Consider the following 27,604-nt stretch of genomic DNA (forward strand, 5'->3'; position numbering starts at 1 on the left):
ATATGTATTGTAATACTATGATGAGTAATACTGAGACAGTGTGTCTTGATGTAAATGCCTTTTGTATTCCCATCGACTTTGTGTTGAGAAACGCTATTGTGTTTCCATAATTATTCTGTGCTCATAAATGAGACTGACCAGTAGTCTGACGAGCATGTCACATAGAATGAGTGTCACAGTGATCAACCTAAATATTGCCAGCCGATGCACGATTTGGAGGGTGGCCAATGATTAGTTGTACGATATCAGAGAAATCACGGTATGATGGTTGCCAGGATGTATGTGTTGTGACTTCTAAATACACGTTTTTATAACTAGCGTTAGGGGTCTCTTATTTTTATAAAAAAGAAGACACCCTGAGCAACATACTTCAGCTGTTTGGATGTCCATTTTTCAGATTAGTCATAATTTCCGCAAGGTATAATGGATCGCCGTTTACACATACGGTAAGGAGCATCGGGATAATGATATGCGAGGCCATTTGCGGAGACTGTGTACTAGCCTGGGAGCAAGGGTTACTAGGGTGGAACGCTGCTTGAGTTAGACAGTTCAACTATACTATGAAATACTAAATATATTTTTTGTCGGTTCAACCTAAGACAGCAGCGGTATCTTGTAATTACTGGAGGATGTTTTTTTTACCTCAGATCTGAACGCGCTATTATGTAATGCACCATTGTGCCTTGGATAAATTAAATTACATTTTGGGTTGGATACTAGGGTATACCTCTACCCAATTATTGCTTCTGGTTGTCTTATTACTTTACGTTTATATCCAGACATTACAAGATATTTTCTTCGGAATGATAGAGTTCCTATGTACCTTTTGAAATTCGTTGCCTTTAACCAGAATAGGACGTAGCCTTGGTAGCTTTTTGTAGTTTTTTATGATTCATAAATTGAAATTCGGTAAATCTAGGTGTATTCAATCTTTAACCCTACAGGCAACAGACCGAGATTCGGAATCTGGTTGTTGGACACACTTTGAGACTACAATTACCTACAAACCGTTTGGGTCGGAATTATCACCACACTTGAAGTAGGTATTTAGAGACTTCGTGGGTTGTTTTAATATTATTCTACCGTTGTGAGATCAGCTAAATGAGGGTTTTTTTTAAAACTAATTTGAGCATACTGTGCTCCTTTTTTCAATAGAAAGAACTGAATACGGGATACAGGGGGTTGGTTGTTTTACATATATACTTGATGATTGCGCGAGGAATTTAGTCACGGGTGCCTTTCACGTTTGACTGTATCACGTGTGAAGTTTTGTTAAAGGAAAGATGGGCTTTGACATTAAATAAAGTGGTTTCATATAGCTCTCACTTGCACACACACTCATGTTTGCCACAACATTGATGATGTCACTCTACAGGCTGTCCTTCGTGTTTATTTCTTGTAAGCATTACCTTACCTCTCAATCATTTTGGCATTATTTGGCTCAAAATACGCACGTTTTCTGACAGGTGATTCATGTATTTAGAGACTTCGTGGGTTGTTTTAATATTATTCTACCGTTGTGAGATCAGCTAAATGAGGGTTTTTTTTTTTATAGCAATCATTTTTATTGATTTTCAGAACAACAGTATCATTGCACATGTGTAGTCATACAATAACAAGTAACTGCCGGGTGTCCCCCGGCCATAGGTATCTACAGAATGCCCCATAGGTGGTTCAGATGCTCCATGTGCGGCCCAGGGGAACCCCTCCTCAGACTCCTCTGGTACCCCGTCCCACCCCCCACCCCCTCCCACTACCCCCCTCCCGCCACCCCCCCCCCAGAGGCTGCTGCAAAGCGTCCGAAAAAAAAGGGAAAACAGTTTCAGTCTGTGGAGTGCCAGGTCCGGAAGATACGCATCGTCCTCCACGCTGGCGGGAAGACGGCTGCCGGGAGGCCCCTAGATAAGTAGGTCAGCAACGAGCCCCAAGACTCCTCAAAGGCTGTGGGATCATCCCTAAAGCACATCGCCAAGCGCTCCATCGAGAGCAGGCGCCACAGGCGGGCATGCCACAGTGACATAGCGGGAGCAGCCTGTTTCTTCCACGCCGCTGCCACCGTGAGGTTAGCTGCCCCCACGCAGAGCCACCATATAGCTTTATCTCCTCTTGACACCCCCTCCCAGTCCTCTCCCCGAAGACCCAGGATGACATGAGCAAGGTCCCCGGGGGGTTCAAAGCCCAAAATCTCTTTAATCTGCGCTAAAATTTCTGCCCAGAAAGGTTGAATACTAGGGCAGTCCCACCAGATATGTTTGAAATCCCCGAGGAGACCACATCCCCGCCAGCAGAGTGCAGAAGTCCCCGGGAAGATCCTAGCCAATTTTGTGGGGTATAGGTACCAATCAAAAATGGTCTTGTAGTGAGCCTCCCGTAAGCCTACCGACAAGTTATGCCTGGGAATGTCCCGCCACAAGCCCCTCCACTCAGCTTCAGTTATCTCTCTCCCCAGGAGTTGCTCCCAGAATTCCATATGTCTGGCCCTGGGTGTGTGTAGTGTAGTCAGCAGCATCCCATAGAGAGACGAGATTGCCCCCTTCATCGAGCCCGCCCGCGACAAAACCAGTTTCTCCATATCCGTAAGGCTCCGGCAGCCCGCCTCCCTGAACGGTGGCGCCGTGGCCCAGTGTTTGAGCTGCAAATAATGGAACTGCTCACTGTTGGGGACCCCAAATTCACTCTTACAGTTCTGAAACGAGCGGAACGCCCCCTTGTCGAATAGGTCCGCCAGCTTTAGACACCCTCCCTCTCGCCACCCATCAAAGGGACCCTCCTCTCTGGCTGGGGCGAAGGCCGGATTAAAGTGTATCGGGGTGTATGGTGAAGGGAATGTCGTCCACCCCTCCCTCCGCGTGACCCTATCCCAAACCTCCAATGTAGTGCGCGTTGGCGTGCTAAGATATGCATTCGGCGGTCTATCTCTCCTCGGTTTCCACAGCAGATCCCAGATGGATCTGCCGGCTATCGCGCGGTCCATATGAAGCCAATGCTTCTCTGATTCCCGTAATTGGGCCGCTTGATAGTAAAGCTCAAAGTCCGGCAGCCCCATCCCTCCATCCGCCCTGTGTTTCCGAAGCACCGTGAAAGGGAGCCGGGCCCTCCCTCCTTGCCATACAAACTGAGTGATCAACGTCTTCAGCTGCGGAAGAAATGCCTTCTCCAGCGGGATCGGCAAGGCCTGAAACAAGTAAAGGACCCGGGGCAGCACCATCATCTTCACCGCATTGATTCGCCCCAACCAAGATATGTACAAGGGCGTCCACCGCCGCAACTCCTGCCGCAAGTGTGGCAAAACTGTGGTGTAGTTGGCCCCATACAGTCCCGAAACCGTCGGTGTCAGCTGCACCCCTAGATATTGTAGCGAGTGTTGGGCCCATGAGAGCGTCGTCTGGGATTTGAGCAAGGCCACCTCCGCTCTCGAGAGTGTGAGATTGAGTATGTAGGATTTGGTCATGTTGACCTTGAACCCTGCCACTCTCTCAAAGTCCCTCAATTCCCCCTGCACCGCGGGCAGAGAGACATGTGGCTCCCCCAGAGTCAGCAGAATATCATCCGCGAAGAGGGAGATTTTGTGGTCTTCCCCTCCAAATCGGATCCCTTTAATGGAAGCATTCTCCCTCACCCGAAGGGCTAGTGGCTCAATGCTGAGGGCAAAAAGCAGAGGGGACAGCGGGCACCCCTGTCTAGTACCTCTAGTCAGCTGGAAGGGCTCGGAAGGTGTCCCGTTGACCACCACTCTCGCGGAGGGATGGCTGTAGTTAGCTCGCACCATCTCCATGAAAGCGTCCCCGAACCCAAATTTTTGCAAGGTCAAGAAGAGGAAGGGCCAATCCACGCGGTCGAACGCTTTTTCAGCGTCCAATCCTACTAGCACTGCTGGAATCTTAAATCTGGATGATTTCTCGATAAGGTGAATGGTACGCCGTATATTATCGTGCGTCTGGCGCCCTTTAATGAAGCCCGATTGGTCCGGGTGGATCAATCGAGGCAGCAGGTCATCCAGGCGGCTAGCTAGGATCATGGAGTAGAGCTTGGCATCTAGGTTCAGAAGTGCTATGGGGCGGTATGATGCACACACCAGCGGGTCCTTGCCCGGTTTAGGCAGGACCGTAATCACCGCCTCTGCCATTGACTTGGACACTCTCGCCTCCTTCGCCACCGCCCGAAACAGAGCCGTCAGATGCGGGGCGAGCTCGTCTACAAAGTGTTTATAAAAGTGGGCGGTATAGCCGTCGGGCCCAGGTGCCTTGTGGAGCTTGAGACGCTTTATGGCATTCCGCACTTCCTCTACGGAAATAGGTTCGTCCAGCCGTTCCCGGTCCAGCGCTGATAGCTGGGGGCACTCCACCCCATCGAGATATGCCGTTTGCGCGTCGTGCGCCAGCGTGCTCCCCCCATACAGCTCGCCATAGAAATCCCTAAAGGCTCTGGTCTTCGCTGCCTCCTCGTGTGTGACTCGGTCTGGCCCTACCCGAATGCCTTCCACATAGGATTTTGCCCGCTGAATGCGAAGCTTTCGAGCCAACTGAGAACCCACCTTGTCCCCCTGTTCATACCCCGCGCGGCGCAGCCTCAGCAAGGTATATTCCGCCCTGGCGCTGTACATCGCCCGCAATTTACCTCTCACCGCCGTGAGTTGTCGTTGCAGGTCGCGAGTGGGTTTATCTTTATGTCTGCCCTCCAACCCCCTAAGTTCCTCCTCCAGTGCCTCCCGTTCCAATGCTTGTTGTCGCCGCAGCGACGCCTGTAGTTGGATGCATTTGCCCCTCATCACCGCCTTGAAGGCGTCCCACGTATTCTGATGTGAGGTGTCTTCAGGCGGGTTGTCTTGGAAGTACTCCCCTATGGCCTCGGTCAGCTCCACCCTCTGCACTTGGTCTCGCAGGAGGGCCCCCGGAAAGTACCATCTGCCACGACCCCGCGCCCCCCACTGAAGCTCCAATAGGACCATCCCGTGGTCTGAGACCGAAATGGGGAGAATCTGCGCCCCTGTCGCCTTCCCCACTAATGCCTGACTAATGAAGATGTAATCTATTCGAGTGTAAGTCCGGTGAACATGGGAATAGAAAGTGTAGTCTTTTGCCGTCTCGTGGAGAGCCCGCCACCCATCCCGCAGACCAAGGGAATCGAAGCGGTCCTTGACTCGCTTGGAAAACACTGATGATCTGGCCCCCGCAACGTGAGAGCCGTCCAGGACACCATCCCACAGGCAGTTAAAGTCCCCCAGCAGAATGATGGGGCCCTCCGCGAATCCGCCCAGGGACCCCAACATGCGGGCTGTGAACACCGCCTGGCCCGTGTTCGGAGCATACACGACCGCAATGGTGCATAGTTGGCCCTGAAGCCGCCCCTTGAGCATGAGCCACCTCCCCTCCTTATCTCTCTGTGAATCCACTACTTGGAAGGGCATCGAGCTGTGGAACAATATCGCCACTCCATTATGTTTGGTGGTGGCCGCTGAGTGAAAAATCTGCGGGAATGCCCTATGCTTGAGCCTACCCACATCCTCCCTTGTAAGGTGCGTTTCCTGCAGAGCAACTACCTTGACCTGCCGATCCACAATGTACTTCAGGACCTGCTGTCTCTTCTGGGGCGAGTTCAGGCCCTTCACGTTCCATGTAGCCCACGTCACCATCTTAAGTGAGTGTAGACCCCCCTCTCCACCCCGTGTTGTGGGATCCGCCGATACCAGACCTCAGCGCCTGTCCTCCTCCCCCTCCCGGGTCCCCCTTCTAATATCTCGCTGTCCCTCCCCGGTCCCTCTCCACGTCTTCGTTGCAGCCTACCCCTGTCACCCTCCCCCCCGCCCAGACCCCCCCACATCCCCCCCCCTCCCGCACCCCCCCACCACAAGCACCCAGCCATGGAACCCCTCATGCCTGGGGTAGTTCCAGGGAAAGTAACCAAGACCCCGCCCCATCGAACTCCTAACCTCATCAACTTGCTCCGCAACCGGCAGAGCATCAACAACATGTGTGCCAGACAAAGGGCTCATAGAGAAAAAACAAAAACCTCAGTGTCCATGTAACCTCAGTGTCTCTGTGGAGACTGTCGCATCTCTCCGCTGGGCCTTCACAGACTCGTCGCCAGACACCTGGCTTCGCCGCTCGGGCTCCCGGGTCCCTCCCGGCCGGAGGACCCCCCGCGGTCGTTCTTGAACTGCATCCCGGAGAATCCCGTTCTTCCAGCTCGCGACCACTACTCACGGTGAGGCCCTCCTCGCTGGCGTTGCGCCCTGCGCCACTGCTCCCCCTGAGAGCCGACTGCCACTGTTCCGGATAGCCCCGGGCCGCCTCCTTCCTCCGGTTCCGTCGGGAGGCCCAGGATACGCAGCCCATCTCCCAAGTCTGTGATGTGGTGTCGTTTATTTTGCCATTCGAAGCTGAGCCCAAAGGGATAGGTCCAACGGTAGCGCACATTGTCCTCTCTGAGTTTGCTGGTCACTGGGCGGAGCTGCTGCCTCCGAACAAGGGTGGCCTGCGACAAGTCCTGGTAAAGAGAGCAACTGTGGCCCTGGAACGAGACTTCCTTCTTCTTCCTGGCCGCTTCCAGGATGGCCTCCTTGACTGGGAAGGCGTGCAGCTTTGCTAGGACATCCCTAGGTCTCCGGCGTTCGCCGTGAACCGGTGGTCCGACCCTGTGCACCCGATCCACTTTTATTTTTAGGTCTGGCTTGTTCACCACCTCTCCAAAGAGGCCTATAATAAACGCCTCCAGGTCCAGACCCTCTGCGCCTTCTTCCAAGTCTCTCACCCGTATATTCTCCCTCCGGGAACGATCCTCCAAGTCCTCCAGCTTCAGAGCAGATTGCGCCAGCTGAGCGCGAAGCTCCGCGCACTCCGACCGGGAAGCCTGAGCTGTACTCTCCAGGGATTGCACCTTCTCCTCCACCTCCAGGATTCGCGACCCCACGGCGTCCACATCACTGCGCAGATCACCAAGCTTCTCCGTCAGGTCCCCACGCAATTGGTCCAGGCTGGCGTGGAGGTCCCTTTTAAGTTCACCACATAAATCCCTCTTGAAGTCCCGGAGCGTAGCCACCAGGTCATCCTTCGTCAAGGCCATGCTTTCCCCTCCGCCTGGACCTCCCTCGTCCGCAGTGCTGGAGAGCGCCTGGAAGTACTTCGCCACGCGGTTTTCCTGAGGCTTCGGCGCCTTTTTTGTCGGGGGCGCACGGGACGACCTCCCCATCAGACCGTCCCCTCCGTGCCACACGACGTCGCCTCCACCGGTTCTATGGTCTTGTCGCGTCCGACCACCACCGCTCAGCCACTGGGACCCCGGAAATCAGAGCAGGGGCCGATTCGGCTCCGCTCGCCGCCTCAGGCACTCAGCCAGGCCCACGTGTTGTGCCTCAGAGAGTCCTCACCAGCGCCAACCCGCACCTATATGTCACAGCATCCTTCCCATCCAGCGTGCCAGAGAACCAGTGCTGCGGAGGCTCCCCCGGTCCCGGCGCCGGCAGGTGTCTTTCTTGGCCGCCATCTTGGAGTCAGGCATCGTCTCTCGCCCGGGCGCGCGGTGATTGCCCCCTGCGCCCCTGCTCCCTCCAGCCTGGCTCGGTCTCCGTCAGGGCGGATCACTTATCTCCTGTTGGCCCTCCGCCCTTCCTCATGGGCTCCGTGATGGCCGCAATCTCCGCCTCCTCATGCACGTCCCACGGTGAGGTGTCCCCTTGTGTTGTCCCGCTCACCGGCGCCGGCAGAATCCGGTGCAGCCCCTCTCCAGCCGCGGCGGTCCCTCCCGTTGCGCGGTCACCGCGACCAGCCTCCGGTCACTCTCCTGAGTCCGGGGAACCGCCGCTCGGCGAGCGATCGTGGCCTTCCGCCGCCATTTTGCTTGGTCATCGCTCCCGAGTCAGTGCTCGCTTCCTAGCCGCACCGGAGCCGCCTCATCCTCGCCGCCGGTCCATTCGCCTCCACAGGTGTCCCGCGAGTGTTTTCCCCGAAGAGCGCCAGTCTAGAGCCCCCGTTTAGCCGCTCACAGGAGTCCGTGGGGCCGGAGCTGACTCGGTGCACTACCAGTCAGCCATCTTACTTGGCCACGCCCCCCAATGAGGGTTTTTTTAAACTAATTTGAGCATACTGTGCTCCTTTTTTCAATAGAAAGAACTGAATACGGGACACAGGAGGTTGGTTGGTTTACATATTTACTTGATGATTGCGCTAGTAATTCAGTCACGGGTGCCTTTCATGTTTGACTGTACCATATGTGAAGTTTTGTTAAAGGAAAGATGGGCTTTGACATTAAATTAGTGGTTTCATATAGTTCTCACTTGTACACACACTCATGTTTGCCACAACATTAATAGTGTCACTCTACTGGCTGTCCTTCGTGTTTATTCCTTGTAAGCATTGACTTACCTCTCAATCCTTTTGGCATTATTTGGCTCAAAATACGCATGTTTTCTGACAGGTGATTCATGTTCTGGGATTTACAGATGAATTGATTTTCGCTAAACCAACTTGTATGTTGATTATATACTCTGTATTTCATTTAGCCTTGAAAAAGTTGCGGGCTAATCCCCATGCTGGCAACGAAACACGTTTTGGCTTGTAACCTGTATTAAAATACTGAAAACCAAGGAGCAAAGACAAGAATAAAGAACACAAGAAAACACTTTTCCAATTTATGTGATACCTATTTGACATACTGTGGCTACTGCTGTACTGCCCAAATACTAATTGGATGTGTGCTGGCGTTTTTGTTTTTTTGACTTGTATTTAACTGTTTTCTATATGAGAGAGCTACGCACCAAAGTTTTAAGTGGTTTATTAGAAAGGTGATGATGTGACGATGTATTATATGTAAGGCTCCCAGTTTTTGTTTTTACTGATTTTTACAGCTAAATACAGACAGAAAACAATGGGCCTGATTCACAAAAGTAAATTGAGACAAAATCCTAACTTTACGACTTTCGGTATTCACAAAGAGCATTGAGGAGTAGTTAGGATTTTGTCTCAGTTAAACTTAAGTTTTGGTCTTAAGTTTAACTTAAGACTGAAACTTAAGTTTAACTGAGACAAAGTTTTGGTCTTAAGTTTAAGTTTTGGTCTTAAGTTTAACTTAAGACCAAAACTTAAGTTTAACTGAGACAAGGTTTTGGTCTTAAGTTTAAGTTTTGGTCATAAGTTTAACTTAAGACCGAAACTTAAGTTTAACTGAGACAAAGTTTTGGTCTTAAGTTTAAGTTTTGGTCTTAAGTTTAACTTAAGACCAAAACTTAAGTTTAACTGAGACAAGGTTTTGGTCTTAAGTTTGGGTTTTGGTCTTAAGTTTAACTTAAGACCACAACTTAAGTTTAACTGAGACAAAATCCTAACTTTACTACTACTAGATGCCCTTTGTAAATACCGAAAGTCGTAAAGCTAGGATTTTGTCTCAGATTACTTTTGGAATCAGACCCCAGGTGTTTCCTGTCTGTATTGATTTTCAGGTTTAAATCGTTTTTATTATATTATTATAAGTCAAACAATGCCATTAGAAATAATTCACAGCGAGCAATAAGACATAGCATGGCACTTAAAACAAAACAAAAAAATAATGGAGAAGGGAAAAGGAAACGTGCCCAACTCCACCTCTCACCCAACCCACAAAACACTCCTGGGTCACATCCTAATATAGTTCTGCATCTCTCCCCCCGTCTCCCTCCAACCTAGACCAGTTTATTTATTTATTTATTTATTTATTTATTTTTTTATTTTTTTATTCCTCATTTACTGCCATGGTTCCAGACTACTGAAAGCCGCTGCTTGGATAACAGGAGCTACGGGCGCACCGTTGTGCTGGCGCAGCAATTGCTGGGAGGGCAAACGGAGGGAGATCAAATATAGAAGCCCTACAGCCACCACGGCCGCCCTAACAGCTCAACCCTTGCTAGCCAGCTGACAGAAGTTAACCATCTTTGTGGTTATTCATGCTGAAAAGGATATGTGTGCCTGGGCAAGAGAGAGAGGGAGACCATCAATAAAACAGCAAGGTGGCACTATGGCAGAATAATCATCGGAGCTGGGAGAAAAAAAAAAAAAAAAAAAAAAACCCAGCAAGTTCAAGCAGTCCCATCCAGCATCCTCCAGTATTTTCTCCTGTCACGATTACCGGCCCTAGCTATATCTAGTTTAGAGAGCTGAAGCAAAGAACTACGCCACTCAAAAAGAGATGGTGGCGTAGGTTCTTTCCAACGTTTACAAATTTCTCTTCGAGCCGCTAACATTGCGTAAAATAGTAGGTTACCAGCCATAGATCGTAAATTGTCTGCTATTCCAAAAATTACAAGTTTCAGATCTATTAATATTGGGCGACCCAGGCTGGCCGAGAGTTTGATACTAATTGCATCCCAAAAAGAAGTTAAATGGGAACACTCAAAGAACATATGTGTATCAGCCGCCTCCATAAGTCCACATCTCGGGCAAGCCACCGGGCCTCCAGCAGAAAATTTCGAAAGTCTTTGTGGAGAATAATAAGCTCTATGTAAAGTGAACAGGTGATTCCTGCGAAGCCAAGCTGGTTTGACTAATTCCCACAACAATTTACAGGACCTCAACCAGAGGTCTACAACATTGGAGGCTGGCAGTGAAGAGCTCCAGAGCTGTTTTGGGAGATCAAATTCGCCGTCCATTTCATCCAATATTAAAGAATACCATAGTGAAACCTCTTTTTTTGCAGGAGTCTGATCAACCAAAAGAGTTTCCAAGTAGTTTCCTCCCCCTAGAACAAACTTATCAAGCCGTGTAGATCGTGATGTTACTGCTTGGGACCAACTTACTATTTGTAAATACTTAAATCTTGAGAGATTGGGCCCAACTTTACGAACTAAATCCTCCCAGGGGATCAAGATCCCTTCCACAAAAAGATCTCCCCAAACAGCTATCCCTGATTCCCTGAGTGGTACTGCAAGTGCATCATTTAGCCAGTTTGGGGACTCTGGAAGGTCCCAGAGGGGAGCTCTGCTGGAATAATACCCTAGTTTAGTAGAAGATTTAATTTTTGCCCAAGTTCTTGCCAGGCCCTGTAAAATCTTTAACTTCACCTTTTTGAAAAATTTAGGGTCTCCAAACTTAAACAAAAAACCTGACTGCCCAGCTCCTTCGCTCTTCAACAAAGTGGAAAACAGGGTGCCAATCCCATCACCTGCAGGAGTTTTTAAGAGCATACGTGAATGGGAAAGCTGAAAAGCCCAGGCATAAATTTGTAGATCGGGCCCTGCCAAGCCCCCCTTCTCCCTACGACGCCTTATCTTTTTCCAAGCTATCCTTGGATTTTTATTGCACCAGATGAAAGAACTGATCTCACCCTGAAGTTTAGACAACAAAGCAGGTTCAAAATAAAGAGGGATTGTGTTAAACAAAAAAGAGATTTTGGGAAGGATAGACATTTTGACTAAGTTAACTCTGCCAATTAGAGTAAGAGGAAGATGCACCCAAGCTCTCATCAGTTTCCGACATTCCTTTGCGATCCTGGCAAAATTATTGGACGCAATCAAAGTAATATCTTTAATAATATTTAACCCCAAATATCGAAGGCATTTATTCGAACCATTACTAAAACTGCTCCCGACATCATTCCATACCAACGTTTCAGTTTTGGCAGCATTTACCTCGTAACCGGAAACATTTCCAAATTCGGCTGCCAAACTAATAACTGCCGGGAAAGCAGTATCGATGTCTGCTGTCATAACCATGAGGTCATCCGCGTACAACGCGACTTTCTTCTCCCATTCCCTATATCTAAAAGGTTTGATACGGGGTTCCTCACGAATTTTTTGAGCCAAAGGTTCGATATAGAGGTCAAATAAAAGAGGGGAAAGAGGACAGCCCTGGCGGGTCCCTCTAGAGATGGAAAATGATTCAGAGAGACCTCCATTAACAAGTACCCGAGCTGTTGGACAATTATATAACAACCGTACAGCCCTTTGAAAGTTTCCCCCCACGCCAAACTTATCCAAGACCCCCGACAGGTACAACCAATTGACCCTATCGAAGGCCTTGGTGGCGTCGAGCGTGAGAATGGCCAACGGGGCTGCGTTCAAGTTGGCCATATCTATGGCCCCAATTAGATCGTATGTTAACTCGAAGAGCTGGCGGCCTCTAATAAATCCCTTTTGGTTAGGATGAACTAACGCGGGTATGACTTGACCCAGTCTACTAGCCAATAAGGAGGCAAAGATTTTGTAGTCTGCATTTAAAATGGATATGGGGCGATAAGAACCACAGTCATCGGGAGGCTTACCGGGTTTTAATATAAGAGTAATAGAAGCTTCATTCCAAGTTGCTGGTGGTATGGCCCCTCCTACTATGATATGGTTAAATAATATTGTAAGAAAGGGAGAAATTTCTTCTACCAGGATCTTATAAAGTTCTGCTGGTAGGCCATCCGGACCAGCAGCTTTCCCCCTCTTACTAGCACAGATTGCTGCTTCTACCTCTTCCTTGGTTACCTCCTTTTCCAACATATCGCGTTGCAGATCCGAGAGTCTTGGGAGAGAGATACCCCTTAGCCAACTCTCTATATCTGCTAAGTCAATATTCTTGTCCTCCAAATAGATGTTCTGAAAATTTTTTTTAAAGGCGGTTCTAATCTCTATGTCGGAGGAAGCAGTCCCCTGGGTGGTTGTTACCTCGCTAATAATGTTACGCGCTCTGTCAGACTTTGCCTTCCAGGCCAACAGTTTACCAGCCCCCTCTCCATATTCAAAATGCGACAGCTTACTCGCTTCCCATTTTTGCAAGATACGTGTATTTAATATGTCGGATAAACCCGCTTTAAGGGAAGCCAACTTCTCTTGGAGGGGAGAATAAATATCTGTAAGATCTTTGTTCGTAACATTAATTTCTGCTTGCACTTCCAGAAGCGCTGCTTCAATAGATGTTACCTCCTGGACATAGAGCCTCCTACGATGTACAGCCTTATTTTTAATCACTCCACGGAGACTACACTTAAATGCATCCCAGACGACACGAGGGTCTGAAGATCCAATATTTATACGCATGAATTCAATGGTTTCTGATCTAATAGACAATACGTCTTGGGAACATGAAAGTAAAGATCTGTCAAATGACCAAGAGTAGGTGAGAGGTTTAGTTACACCGACCAGTTCCAAAAGAACAGCAGAGTGATCAGAGAGATGCGAAGGAAGGTAAGAGATGTCTTTAACTGAATCAACCAAGATATGGCTTATCAGAAAATAGTCAATTCTAGAACGATGGTGATACTTGTGATTGTAAAAAGAAAAACCTGGTTTCGTACCAGCTCTTGCCCGCCAGATGTCCACGTACCCATATTGTTTCATAGAACTCTGCAGAAGAGCTCTGGCTTTAGATGGAGCTAACTGCCTACTACGAGGGATCTTATCTAAAGATGGATCGAGTACAATATTAAAGTCTCCTGAAAGGATTATGGGATCCGGAAAATATAGCAAACTTGAGAAAAGAGACTCTAGAGGAGCAGGATCATCCTGGTTGGGACCATAAAAACCTGCAAGTGTTATGTTTACCCCTCCAATAACCACCTGGGTAATTGCCCATCTGCCTCCCGGATCAACCTTAGAGGTTATGATCCTAGTATTAACTGATTTTTTAAAGAGAACTGTAACACCCCTCGTATTCGAAGTCTGGGAGGTGGATACCGATATGTCAATCCACCTGTTCCTTTTCACTAAATCCAACAACTCCTCTACAATTAGATGTGTCTCCTGGAGAATAATGATCTGCGCATCAACATCACGAAGGTACTGAAGAATTCTGTTTGCCCTTGATTTGGTACGCAGACCATTAACATTCCAGGAGAGAATCCTGAGATCACTCATAGCTCAAGTTCCACCCTTTAAATGAATTAAAATGTAAGATATGTAAGAATTCATACCAGGAAAAAACAAAGGAAAGTATAAATCTACAAAACTGAATCTGGGACCAGACTGAAAACGAGGAAATGTTTCTGTTAATGCTAACCCACACCCCTAACCTTACCCCTACAACCCAGTGACCTACACGCACCCCCCCTACCCCCTGGGGAACCCTTGCCAAGTCCAACCGGAACCCGGTATGTGATGCCCCTAGCCCAACCCCACCCCCGGAGTGTATGTACAATTGCTATAGTTCCACTGTATGTGAGTGTTTATATAGGTTTTTTTTATTATCTTTTTTTTTATATATTTTTTTTTTCTTTTTTTTTTGTTGCTTTCTTACTCCCACTTATAATTTACAAAATGCTTCAGATTTCCCACCTTACTTGCAATTCCATGAATGTACGTAAGAATAATCTATGGATGTATAGAAAAGTGGGAGAATATGAAATTTCCTAAGAGTACACCTGAGTTAAAGAACAATCGCTGTGAAAAGAGTTGAAATGGGTTACTCAAGGTTACTCAAGGAGGTGCCCCGGCTGCGCCCTTATCGCTTTGAAGGGTAGCTAACAAGTCATCAGCCACCTGGACTGATCGAATATTGTACATTTTGTTACAAAACATAACCTTCAAAATTGCAGGAAAACTTAACTGGACCGTGGCACCAATCTTCCGAAAAGCATCCATCCTTTTACCGAGTTCCCATTGCTTCTCAAGGGTCACTCTAGACAAATCAGAACGTACTTGAAATGAAAAACCTTTATATTCGAGGGACTTTAACATTAGAGCTGCGTTAAGAATCTGCTCCTTTATAGTGTAAGTATGAAAATTCACAAGAATCCTCCTCGGTTTTGATCTTTGAGGGTTCCGCCTAAAGGGTTCTCTGTGTACCCGTTGAATATCCCGAACTATATCTTCTTTAGATAACGCCAGCTTTAAAGATTGAACTAGCAAAGGAACAATGAAACCTTTAAGATCAGAGCCCTCAACTCCCTCGGGTACATTCAAAACTCGGATGTTGTTTCGCCTTGCGTGATTTTCCAAAGTCTCCATCCTCTCAGAAATAGAAATATCTTCGTTCTTAAGTTTCAATATCTCGTCCCTCGCTTCATCTATATGCACGGATAATCCACCAACCGCCTCCTCTAACGCATTAGTCCTTGCAGTGAGCCCATCAACTTTAGTACCCAACGCCTCACAAAAGCTTTTGATCTCTCTTTGAATCACTGCTGATTCTTCAAAACCACGCTTAATGTCGGCTGAGAGAGATCGAAACATTTGCTCTAGAGAGGGAACTGGTGGGAGAGACAAAAGAGGGGTTACTATATCAACTGGGGTCGGTTGATGCAGTCCTACCCTCAATGTCTGTGAATCATGCTCAAAGTTGCCGCTCAATATCACATCCTGCACTCCTTGAAGCGAGCATTGCTCCTGTACCAATGAATCTATTGCAACCTGGTCCGAGTGATGATCATCATCCCCTGCCCCCTGTGGTGCCTGAACCGTAGTATCTAATCCTCCCAGCTCTGGCTTTGTAACGTGAACGGGGCCAAGGACAGGAACGATGATACCTGGCACGTTGGCCGGCAGAGGTGGAGACTCTCCCAAAACACCTGGCTCAATAAACGGGGTTGCCACCACCAGGGCAGGGGGAGGAGAACTCATACTCGTACGCTCCAGGGTAGACTCGGTAGTGGGATGCGAGGGCGCAGAGGAGGAAATGTGACGAGAGACCTCCATTACAGCCAGAGGTGAGGCAGATTGCCGTAAGTTTATGGAGACGTTTGGCAGAGAGGTTATCTGATTATTGTTGGACGGCAGACTGAACTCGGGGAATGAAACAGAGGCGGAGAGAGAAACAGGCGCTGACAAAGAATAGTCTAGCTTACGCCCGTGAGCAGTCTCAACACTGGGCAGAGGTGGACTGCCAAGATATGCTGGGGGGCTTTTGTGAATATTGAGGAGTTGGGGGACCACCTTAAAATAAGAACGTAAAGAAGGTGTAATCTTAGAGTGGGAGTCTAGAACAAACTTAGCAGATTTTACCACTTTATTTGCCTTAGGAACTCGTTTAGCCTTCACCTCATTAGCTAAAAAGGATGAGGATTTTTTTGCAGGTTGTGTCTCTTGTGGGGGAGCCGCTGCGGGCTGATGTATTTTCTGCAACTTTTGTGTCCTTGCCCCCCTAATAAACGCCTTATTATCGTGGGAGGGGTGATTTTTTAGAGCCTTAATACCTTTTTTTCCCTCCCTCCCTGCCTCGTGTGCTTTAGAGACACAGTCCCCGGCTCCAACACTGTCAGTAACCCCCAAGGGCCCAAACTGACTCTCCCGCTCTGCACCTGACTCGTCTCCCCAGGAGGAGTCTTTCAAACGCCCCCGCAACCCTTTCCCTTTCCCTTTCACCTCAGGTCTCTGCTTCCCCGAGGCTGCTGTCGACCTCGTAGTAACTCGATCTTGTTGCTCCGCGTTGGTCTCACCGGCAGCCGCCACCACTGTTGCTGCTTGAGTCACTGCTGGAGTCCCTATGCGAGCCGCCACCTCCACGTTAAAGCAGATCGACCCGGTGAAGGGAGCAGCGGAAAGAGCAGCCGTGATCCAGCAGCTTCGTCTGCTCCGCCACAGATCAACCGCCGCAATGCTCCAGCGCAACACACCTGGTGAAAGGCTCTGACTCAGCTGACTCGAGGGCGCCGACCCCGGTTCCCTCACACGATCAATCCAAACGCACATGAAGGAGAAAGGGCATCCGGACGATAACGAGAAGAAGACGCGTAATAATGTAAGTAATCTGAGTTTTTCCTAGAAGCTCACGGAGTTTAACAGAGTAGCCCCCTGAGATATCAGAAGTGAAAGCGTTACTGCTGCATTCCCACTCCGGAGGTCAGGGGCGGAGCACCGCGACAGCTAACCAACTGCCGCCATGTTCCCCAATCAAAATAATGGAGAAGGGAAAAGGAAACGTGCCCAACTCCACCTCTCACCCAACCCACAAAACACTCCTGGGTCACATCCTAATATAGTTCTGCATCTCTCCCCCCGTCTCCCTCCAACCTAGACCAGTTTAGTGCAATATCCTGATTGTCGAATCATGGCTTCTCAGCCTCTATGCCCCGGGCAGCAGGTGGAGTGGATGCCCGTGGGGGCTCCGAGAGCCACAGTAGATACAGATACCTGGGGCAGGTTAGCTCCCTCATTTCGGAGCAGAATAGAGATAAGAATGAGTGTCAGAGATCAGCAAACGAGGTCCCGCCTACCTGTAGTGTAAGAGTTATGCGTTCCATACCCAGGAGGTTCCATAGTCTATACAACCAGCCCTGGTGTGTACGTGTTCCATCTGTGCCCGAATGGGATAACATATTTTGTAGTGCTGCTCCCAAGGCTATTCCAATTTGTCTCCCTCTGCGTGATCTGAGGGGAAAGGTGAGCTTATTTGGTAAACCTAGGACAACATATGCCGGGAAGCGCGGTATCAGCGTGTTGAAATGATTATCTACATCAGTAAAAACTTGTTCCCAATAAGGAGAGATAAGCGGGCATTCCCATAGTAAATGTGTCAGTGTATCCTCTGCCCCTCAATTTCTCCAGCAGTGCGAGGAATGGTTGGAGTTATATCTGTGCAATCTAGGAAGAGTAATATACCAATAAGGGGTTAACCTGGTTGCGGTTTCAATGCTAGAGACACTCCGCACGGGATGGCGTGTGCGGTAAAAGATATCCCCCCAGTCCTCCTGTGAGAGTGCTCGACCCATCTCAGTTTCCCTACGCCGCTGACCCAGTGAGACGATCGCCGGTTCCGGAGGACACAACATATGATAAAGTTCGGTAATAAGGTGTCAGTTAGACGTCTTAGTATGGAGCAACTTTTCATATGGTGTTAATGGTCTTTGGGCCCCCGGGCGTACCGAGGGGTGCATCACCCATTGTCGTACTTGATGGAAATGGTACCGTTCAGACTCAAGCAAGGCAAATAAGGAGTGGAGGTTTTCGAAGTTCAGAGGGCCCTCCATGTCGAACAGGTGTCTAATGGACTGACATCCCCCTGTGTCCCAGTGATGAAAAACCCCCTGAGCTAGACCTGGGGAAAACTCCTCGTTCCTGACTATAGGCCTAAGGGGCGATGGAAATGAGGTTGGGCCGTGTTTGATCGCTGTAGAGTCCCATGCTTTCAAGGTTGGGCAAATAATTTGTGAGTTATATAAGCTCGCTGGGTGCTGTGTTTTATGTTTTACCCCACATAGTCCCTGACCCGCAATCCCCCTTTCCATAAAAGCCAGTGCTTCTACGGGACCACTCCAGCAAAACTTGCAATTGGGTAGCTTGGTAATAACAAGTTAGATTGGGGACCCCTAACCTCCCCTCATGAGGGGGCCTGTAGCTTAGCTCGCTGCTCATTCTAAGCTTCTTATTGGCGCATACGAACGAGTTCTTTCTGAGGCAGTTTAAGGATATCAGAACGGGGTTCTACAGAAAGAGTTTGAAAAATATATAAGATTTTGGGTAATACATTCATTTTGGTCGTCGCCGCCACCCGCCCCAGCCAATAGAGGCTGAAAGGTCCCCAGTGACTGAAATCTTTACGCACCTGGGAGAGGAGTTGTTTGTAGTTCAGTGTCACCGTGTTACGGGTGGACTTTGTAAGTTTGATCCCTAGGTATGGGATTGCGTCCGCTTCCCATTGAAGTGGGACGAAACATGCAAGACTTTCCTTGATGGATGATCCCAAGGAGATCCTCATGGCTTGTGATTTTGCGACATAACCTCTGAAGCCAGAGGCCTCTGCGAAATTCTCAAGTTCATCAAAGAAAGCGGGAATGGAAGTCTGTGGCTCTTCCAAAGTGGCAACAACATCGTCTGCATATAAACTAACAGTGTGTGAGTCCCCCCCAAATTGGACCACCAAGATGAGGGGATCCTCCCGCACTCTCTGGGCCATAGGCTCCATATAGGTCACGAAGCGTAGCGGAGAAAGTGGGCACCCCTGCCTAGTGATGCGGGTAATCTGGAAGGAGTCCGAAGAGTGACCGTGAACCCACACCGTGGCCGTAGGCTGGCTGTAGCCACCAAATACCCATTTACGGAAATGGTCGCCCACCACAAACTGCACAAGGGTGGTCTCCAGATATTTCCAGTGTACCCAGGCAAATGCCTTTTCGGCATCGATCGATATCAGCACACGCTCTACATTCTGATGTTGTGCCTTGTCAAGGAGATGGAGTATCCTTCTTGTATTGTCGACTGTCTGGTGGCTACAAACCCAGACTGGTCTGGGTCTATTCGCCCTGGCATCATTGGACCCAGTCTTGCTGCTAGTAACCCCGTGAAGAGCTTTAGGTCAGTGTTCAAAAGTGATATTGGTCTGTAGGAGGCACAGAACCCGATGTCCTTGCCCGGCTTTGGAATCACTATGATCAAAGCCATAAGCTTTTTGGGGGGTATATCTCCAGTATCGCCTATTGCTTTAAAAAGCCTAGTGAGAATGGGTGCCAAGGTGGTGCACAAGGTCTTATAGAAAATGGCGGAGAATCCATCTGGGCCGGGAGATTTGTGTGGCTTAATGCGAGCTATGGCCGTGATCACTTCTTCTATATGAATGGGACTGTCTAGCCTGGTTGCCTGATCTGGTGTTAGTCTCAGGAGGGTTGCCCCTTGTATAGAGGTAGGAATCTTGTCCTGAAAGGTGTTGTGCTGTGTATAGTTTAGCATAAAAGTATAAGGAATGCACGTGTTATGGATGCATCATCTGAGCACTCATTGCCGGACTCATCACATATGATATGGACAGAGGCCGCCTGGCGTTGGGTGTGAAGCTTGTTAGCTAAAAAGCACCCACATCTATTCCCCTCCACGTAAAAGGAGTGTCGCAGCCGAAGGGTAGCGTATTCCGCCCTATCCATGTGTATACCAGCAAGTTGCCAGCGTGCTGCCTCCAGTTGTCGACACATCCAGTCCGTTTTTGAATACGTTCCAACTCCTGCACCTGCCCAGTGAGATCGGTTCTCTTCTCTCACCTAATTTTATTGTCTGCTGCTGAGATGGCTATAAGCTCCCCTCTGGCGCATACTTTGAGTGTTTCCCATAACGTAGTAATGGAGGTGTCAGGCGTGTCATTGAAAGTCAGGAATTCCTTTAGTGCGTTGTCTAGGCGCATTATCACCTCCGAGCAGTGTAGCAGGGTGTCGTACAGCCGCCAGGTGAATGATGGTCTCTCTGGTGTGGGGACGTGTGAGCGTAAGTGTCAGCGCTGCATGGTCAGAGTGTGAGTGAGGTTCAATATCTGAGGCCTGTGTGTGTGGGAGTAGCGAATGGGATCTTATTAAATAGTAAATTCTGGCATAGGTTTTATGTGCGTGCACATAAAAAGTGTAATCTATGGTATTTGGTTGTAATGTATGCCAAATATCCACCATTCCTAAGTCTCGCAGCCACTCCCACCCAGCCTGTGTGAGAGCCCACGCCAGCCCATGTCTCTTCCTCGAGTGGTCTAACTGATTATCAAACACTATGTTTATGTCGCCCCCTAACAGAAGTTGCCGATCAGGTGAAGCAGCTAGGTCCATCACTGCCCTTCGTAAGAATGCATCCTGACCCTCATTAGGCACACATATGGAGCCAAGGGTGTAGTCGCGCGCATTAATGGTGATTGAGAGAGCCAGGGGTCTCCCCCTGATCTCAGCCTGCTTCGCCCCCACTTTGCCCCTAAAAGTGCATGAGAAAAGGATGTTGTTGCGGGAAAGCCCTTGATCTGAGTTTGTGTGTTTCTCTGGCTAAGAGGTGGGTCTCCTGCAACAGGCATATTTGTGCTTCTGAGTGCTCTAGGTAGGGTAGGACAGCCCTTCTTTTAATCAGATTATTCAACTCCTTCACATTTAGAGTGAGAATTCTAACCTGTGCTTGCCTGTCAGTGTGATATTGACAAAATCAACAGGAAGAGCTAGTATTTTCCCATCGGCCCCCACCCAGCAGAAGGCTGCATCTATGATTGAAGCTAGAGATTCAAGCGACCCAGGAGAGGGGGCAAACTTAATAGGGAGTAAATAAAGAACCCAAACAATTAAATGAACAGAGAAAGGGTGCCCGTGGCCAGTGTCTCCCCGCCTCCGTCCTGCACAGCGTCTGCTATTTCCCCCAGTTCACTTCTGCTGTCATTCACCAGAGAGGTCCCCGGTGAGTGTCGCCAGGATGGCCTGCCCCTCTCTGGTCATGGTGTCCAAGTCTGTTTTCATAGTGCTAGCTGGAGATTTAATTTGGATCCGTCTATGGCCGCTTCTTCGGTTTCTATTTGTCCTGTTTTGTTGCGGTTCTTCTTCCGCTGGGACCTTGATGCCCAGGAGCTTACAAGCCTCAGCAACCAAGCGCATTTGCTGAAGTTTCCCATTGTGAGGAAAGATTAACCGAATGGGTGGCCCCAGGAGTATGAAACCCCGTTTGATTTTAGATATGCAGTAACAGCCCGAAAGCTTCCCTTTTCAGCAAGGTCAAGGCAGCTAAGTCTTGATACAGAGGGGGTGTCTGATCCTTGTACTTAAATGAGGGAGCGACTCTGGCAGCACGTAGGATTCACTCTTTAAGCTGGTAGTCATGTACACAAGTTACAATGTCAGACAGGGGAGTCAAACCAGTTTTCCCGCCCCCCCCCCATGTGTGCGATTGAGCTTGATGTTGAAGTCCTCCGATTCTCCCAGAAGTGTGCGAAATAGGGCTGCTGCCATGGCCTCAATATTCGTGCCCTCCATCCCTGCCACAATGCCTCAAATGCGTATATTATTACGGTGGGACCTGTTTTCAGGGTCTTCGTATGGGATTGGATGTCCAGTTCTGCTCTCGCAGGTGGATAAAGCGTCCTGTTGCAGGCTCTCAAGCTCCTCGGCCCTGCTGGACTCGTGGTCCTCCAGGGAGTTGACATTCTCCCCCAGTGAGTACAAGTTGCGGCACACCTCTCTCAGATCTGCAGACAGATCACGTTTCATGGTGGTGAGGTCTTCCCGAAGGGAGGCGAAGAGGGACTCCAGTAAGGAATGGCTGATCGTTCCCTCTGCGTCTCCTGTCCCCTCCATTTCTGCTGTGGACCTCTGGGCGGGAGGGTTCTCTATTTGGGAAGTCTTGAGGAGCATCTCCTTGACAGACCTATCCTTTTTCGCTCCACTGGAGGCCATATCCAGGTTCGCCCCTTCAGCTATGCTCCGCCTTAGCTTACCTCGCACAGAATCAAGAAGTGAGCTGCATCCAGTGGGATTGTATCCTACAGGCTATGGAGCTTGAATGCTTGAATGAGGGGAAACTTCAATGTTACTCTACCCCGTAGGCCTTGCCCACTCTGTCGCAGGAGATCAAACACCTCGCCCCCTTTGCTTTTCTGGGGTATCACCAAGTGTGTCCAGTGGGGTCCCTGCCCCCAGGGGTCTTTCTTAGTTCAAGCCGCTGTCCCCCCTTGGTCCCTCCAAATCACCTCTCACTCCTGGGCCTTAATGCGGGGGCCCGATGGTACCCAAGGAGGCCAGAGCGGCGATCCACTGGCCCCTCGCTGCCCCTCTCCGGTCTATAAGCCAGGGAGGGTCTTCCTGTAGATCAGGCCTAGTGTCTTTCCCAGTAGGCCGGCAAGCGGGGCCTCGCCCTCACTGTCCTGAAGGTGCACTACCGGGTCTCAGCTTACTTGACTGGCACTCGCGCGTCAGAGCATAGGCCGCTCGATCTCCACCGCTCCCAGATTCCTTTCTGCCCCTCACTTTCCAAAGGCCTTCTATATTCGAGTCTGGCCTCAAGCTCGCTGCAGGCCGTATGCTCGTCTGCCCCCTTCTTGCTGCGCCCAGCTGCCAGCGTCCGCGTCCTGATGCTGACTTACTGTGCCTCTTGCTGGACCTGGCTCGGGTCTGCTCCTTTCTCCGCGGGTTTGGGCGTGGCCTGTTCCCTCTCTTCCTCCAGTTGCGCTGTTGGGCCCAGGGCGCGGCCTGCCGAGTCCTTCGCAACAAGGCGAATTGCAGCCGGGTTCACCATTCGCTACTGGACCCCTTACTATCTTTTCAGGGTCTCTGCAGTTTACCGGGGGGGGGGAACCCCCCCCGAGCAATGCAGCTCTTTTAACTGGAGTCGCCGAGGGCCCACGCCGCATCCACTCCCAGCGATCCACGGTCGATTGCTCACAGCTGCGGATCTCTCCTCAGTGCGAGCTCCGACTCGTCACGTTGCCTCAGCCAGCGGCTCACCTAGTGTCTCACCCTGTAGCGGGTGTAGACGCGGCAGAATCACTTTCCCGGGAGCACCGCTTCAAGGAGGAGTTTTTCCCGGGGGAATGGGATATCAAAGGTCCCCCAGTATGCTATTTCACATCCAGGCCTAGCCGGGCGGGAGCAGAGAGATGGGAGAACGCGTCCCACTGCTCCGCCATCTGGGCCACGTCCCTGTATTTATTTTTAAGGGCAGAAACATACAGAAAATGCTTTGTTGTACAGAATGCTTTGTTGTACCTGTTTTTATGACAATATTGTCGAAATAAAGCTTTTTGAAGTGAACACAGAAAATCGTGTTTCTTGTGAGTGACTTTCAAGCCAACATCTGAGCAAATAGACAGTATGGGGAGTTAGAAACCAGGATGAGATTTCCTTAAATACAGGCATTTGTTGACATATATTTGTATATGATGCTAATATTTACATGTCGGTGTAGTGTTTTGCTATATTGGCTGCTTAATTTGCAAAAATGTAACAGGCATCAAAGTATGAATGCATTTTTATCAATTAAATAAATATGGCAATATACCACGTTACCACTCTATTTATTCTTAAAACACAAAATAAATATGGATAAATACCAATCACATGGCCAAAAGATAAATAAAGATAAATACAGAGAGAAATGTTAAAAAAATATAGATACTATAAAACTGAGAGTATAAAGTACCGGGGTTTAAAGTACCTACCCCTTTCTGTCTTGTTCCTCTATATCAGTGATCTTCAAACCTTTTAATGCTGTGCTCCCCAGTGTAAAAGAAAATCACCTGGACCACCTCGGACTTTTTTCACAAATATTCTATTAAATTGGCAATGTTTAACTATGTCTAGACTTAGGTAAACATTGCAGTTAAGTTCTGTTACTTTTAAAAAAATGCAATCAAACACATAATGGCCAAACATGCTATTCTGGCAGGCCGGCCTTACTAACGTGTACAAGAATCCACAATGTTAATATTAGAAATGGGGGTGGGGTTTTGAATAATATTTGGAGTACCTTCTCTTTTGACACACTCCCAGCTAGGATATAAATGACAAAAGATTAGTGATGCCCATTACAGAGTGGCTTACTGACACTAATTGTTTTCCGCTTAAAACTAAACACTGTTATCAGCATAATGCTTCCTTTGGCCAGAGCCTGGCACCTCCCCAGGGATCGCTTGAGGCCCCCCCTACTTTGAAGACCCCTGCTCTATACGGTTATGGAACTCCTTAGTGATTTGCAATATCCTTATAATGTACAGCAGGTGGTACTTTATCCCTTAAATACTCATATAATACCCCCAGCATTCTGCCCCTTAATCGTACACTATCTAATGCTCTACTGATGTAAAACACCCGGTGCTTACATCATGCAAAATATCAAGAACATTACGGTGGTATAGCACCTAGTTCTCTCCTCAGATGTGAAAGGGCCGGGCCCATAAATTCCGGACCTATTGTAAAATCACAATCCACTGGTTCTTTACAGCAGCATGGAAGCATAGAGGGGAGAACATTCATTATTATTGCCAATCAAATCAACCAACAAGAAATCCTTTGGATACATAGTACCATAAACAACTATGTAAGGTTAGTAAGTTTATTACAAAGCCAGAAATAAGTAGACATAAAGACACCTCAAGATGAGAGTGTAGCAATACATCGGAATCAGCATAAAGTCAAATCTGCATATCCAACTGAGATGATGTAGCATACGTAATAACATTGTTTCAAGAAATAGGATGCAGAGGATCAAAAAGCATGAGTCGAAGTTTCCCTGCATAAAGGGTTGACGAGTAAAAAGCATTAATTTATCCCTACACTAAGACTAAAGTGACATCCCTAATTAAGCATCTTCAGAAATGAGGGATAAAAAGGTATCAGCCTGTGGAGTCTTCCTAAGAAGTCTCCCCACAGTCAATGGGTCAAGAAGCATAAAACTACAGAGACAGAGCTTGTTCTATGATGCTCTCTCTCCAAAGGCAGAAGAAGTGGACACTTTCCCTACCCCAATATCGCATTATTTCAGGTATCTTTCCCAAGAGTCTTTGTGGGTCACACTATCTGCTCTGGGTACAATCCTAAAGGTAGTTTTCAATGAGATAATAGTGTTCTTCTCTTGCAACAGTTTGTCCTTGGTTCCCCGGCCTTTACCTGTGTGAAGCACAATGACCTTTCTTTAGCAACTCAAGCGATTGTAACTTCTTCTCTCCTTGCCTGACCAGTAATACAAAGACATTATCCTAGCTAACGATAATGCTTCTTTCCCCGGCAACACAAAACGTAAGAAAGAGCAACTTTTACAGCACACATAAAATTCAACTATTAATTCTAAAGCGAGAGTTTCCAGAGAAATTCATTTCAGGCCTACAAGATTTAGCTAACATAAGAAAGCAATATATGAGATTTACCAATTCGCATAGAAAAATAAGGCAGATTCAATTAATGCATTTACCTAAATTTAAAATGACAGTTTATAAACATGTTTAGTACATGAATAATTGTCAGTTTCACAACATGAGTTCTTCATGTTAATGTTTTCTACTAGCTACATTCACTTTCTATGTTAATTCTCCATGATACTTTTCAAAGGCCTAAGAACATCACGTTAAATTTAATACATTTACCAATTCTAATACCTCATGTTAATACAACAAAGGATTATCTGCGGGTGCGCTCTACACATGTAATTATAACACACCCCTACAAATCAATCAATCAATCAATCATGGTTTTGTTAAGTGCAGCTACTCACCCACGTAGGTCTTAAGGCACTGGGGGGGGGGGGCGCAGGTCCAGTATGTTCAAGGAGATCCGTCGAAGAGCCAGGTCTTGATTGAGATCCTTCGTGAACTTGGAGAGTGTTGGCATTTGTCTGAGGTGGAGCGGTAGGATGTTCCATGCCTTGGCCGTGAGAAAGGAGAAGGAGCAGCCTCCTGTTCTAGTCTTCTTGATGCGAGGCACCGTAGCAAGGGAGAGCTGGGCTGAGTATAGGGATCTTTGGGGTACGTGGAATGTGAGGCGGTAGTTCAGCTATGCAGGTCTGGTGTTGTGGAGGGCTTTGTGGGCATGTGTGAGGAGCTTGAAGGTGATTCTCCTCCCGATGAGGAGCCAATGTAGTGTACGGAGGCGTTGGGTGATGTGGCAGTGGCGTGGAAGGTTGAGGACTAGTCTGACGGAGGCGTTCTGAGCATTCTGGAGTTTACGGGTGAGGTTCATGTTGATTCCGGCTTAGAGAGCGGTGCTGTAGTCGAGTCTGCTGCTGATGAGGGCATGGGTTATGGTCTTTCTGTGTTCAAGGGGGATCCATTTGAAGGTCTTTTGAAGGAGTCAGAGGGTGTGGAAACAGGAGTATGAGACAGCATTGATTTGACGGTCCATTTTGAGTTTGGAGTCCAGGATGATACTAAGGTTGCGTGCATGGTCCGTGGGGGAGGGTGAGTTCCCAAGGGCGTGGGGCCACCAGGTGTCATTCCAGGCATCGGGGTGTGGGCCCATGATAAGTACTTCCGTTTTGTCCGTGTTGAGTTGTAGGGAGCAGCTATTCATCCGCTTGGTGACTGCTTCCATTCCTTCTTGAAAGTTATGTTTGGATGCGTTGGGTTTATTGGATAGGGACAGGATGAGTTGGGTGTCGTCTGTGTAGGATACAATGTTGAATCTGTAGGATGTGACGATTGGGGTGAGCGTGGCCATGTAGATTATGAACAGGGTGGGGCTGATGGAGGATCCTTGGGGAACTCCGCAGGTGATCGTTGTGGAATATGAGAGGAAGGGTGGAAGTCTGACCTGCTGCCTACTGCGAGAGAGGAAAGAGCGAATCCAGTTGAGGACCTTGTCCCGGATTCATGCGCCGTGAAGTCTGCTTTCTAGGGTGCGGTGACAGACTGTGTCGAAGGCTGCAGAGAGGTCCAGGAGGATGAGGGCCACAGTCTCCCCTCTGTCAAGGAGGGAGCAGATGTCGTCTGTTGCGGAGAGGAGGGCGATTTCGGTGCTGTGGTTTTTCCTGAAGCCGAATTGCAAGGTGTTGAGGATGTTGTTTTCTTCAATGAAGGAGGAGAGCTGGCTCTTGATGGCTTTTTTTATGACTTTTGCCGGAAACAGGACTAACAAGATGGGTCTGACGTTTTTGAAGTCGATGGGGTCTGCCGAGGGTTTCTTCAGGAGAGGGTTGACCTCGGCGTGTTCCCATTTGACGGGGAGGGAGGCGGTCTCAAGGGAACAGTTGATGGTTCAGCAAAGCTCAGGAGCGATGATGTTGGCGGCTCTGTGGTAGATATGAGGGGGGCAGGAGTCTGTGGGTGCCCTAGAGTAGATTTACTTCATTGTCTTCAGGGTGTCTTAGGTGGTGAAAGCGGGTCAGCTTTGATGTGTTGGCTGCATGGTGTCTGGAGTGGGAGGTGTGGGTTCCGCGTGTTGGTTTTTGACATAGAAGTTGTCGTAGATGGTTTTAATTTTGTGTTGGAAGTAGGAACTGAGGTCCTGGGGGTGGGAGATGTCTTTAGTCTCACTGTTGGGATGGAAGAACTCTTTGATGATGCTGAAAAGTTACTTGCTG

Source organism: Triturus cristatus, chromosome 3_1 (genome assembly GCF_964204655.1).
Source record: "Triturus cristatus chromosome 3_1, aTriCri1.1, whole genome shotgun sequence".
Lineage (NCBI taxonomy): Eukaryota > Metazoa > Chordata > Amphibia > Caudata > Salamandridae > Triturus > Triturus cristatus.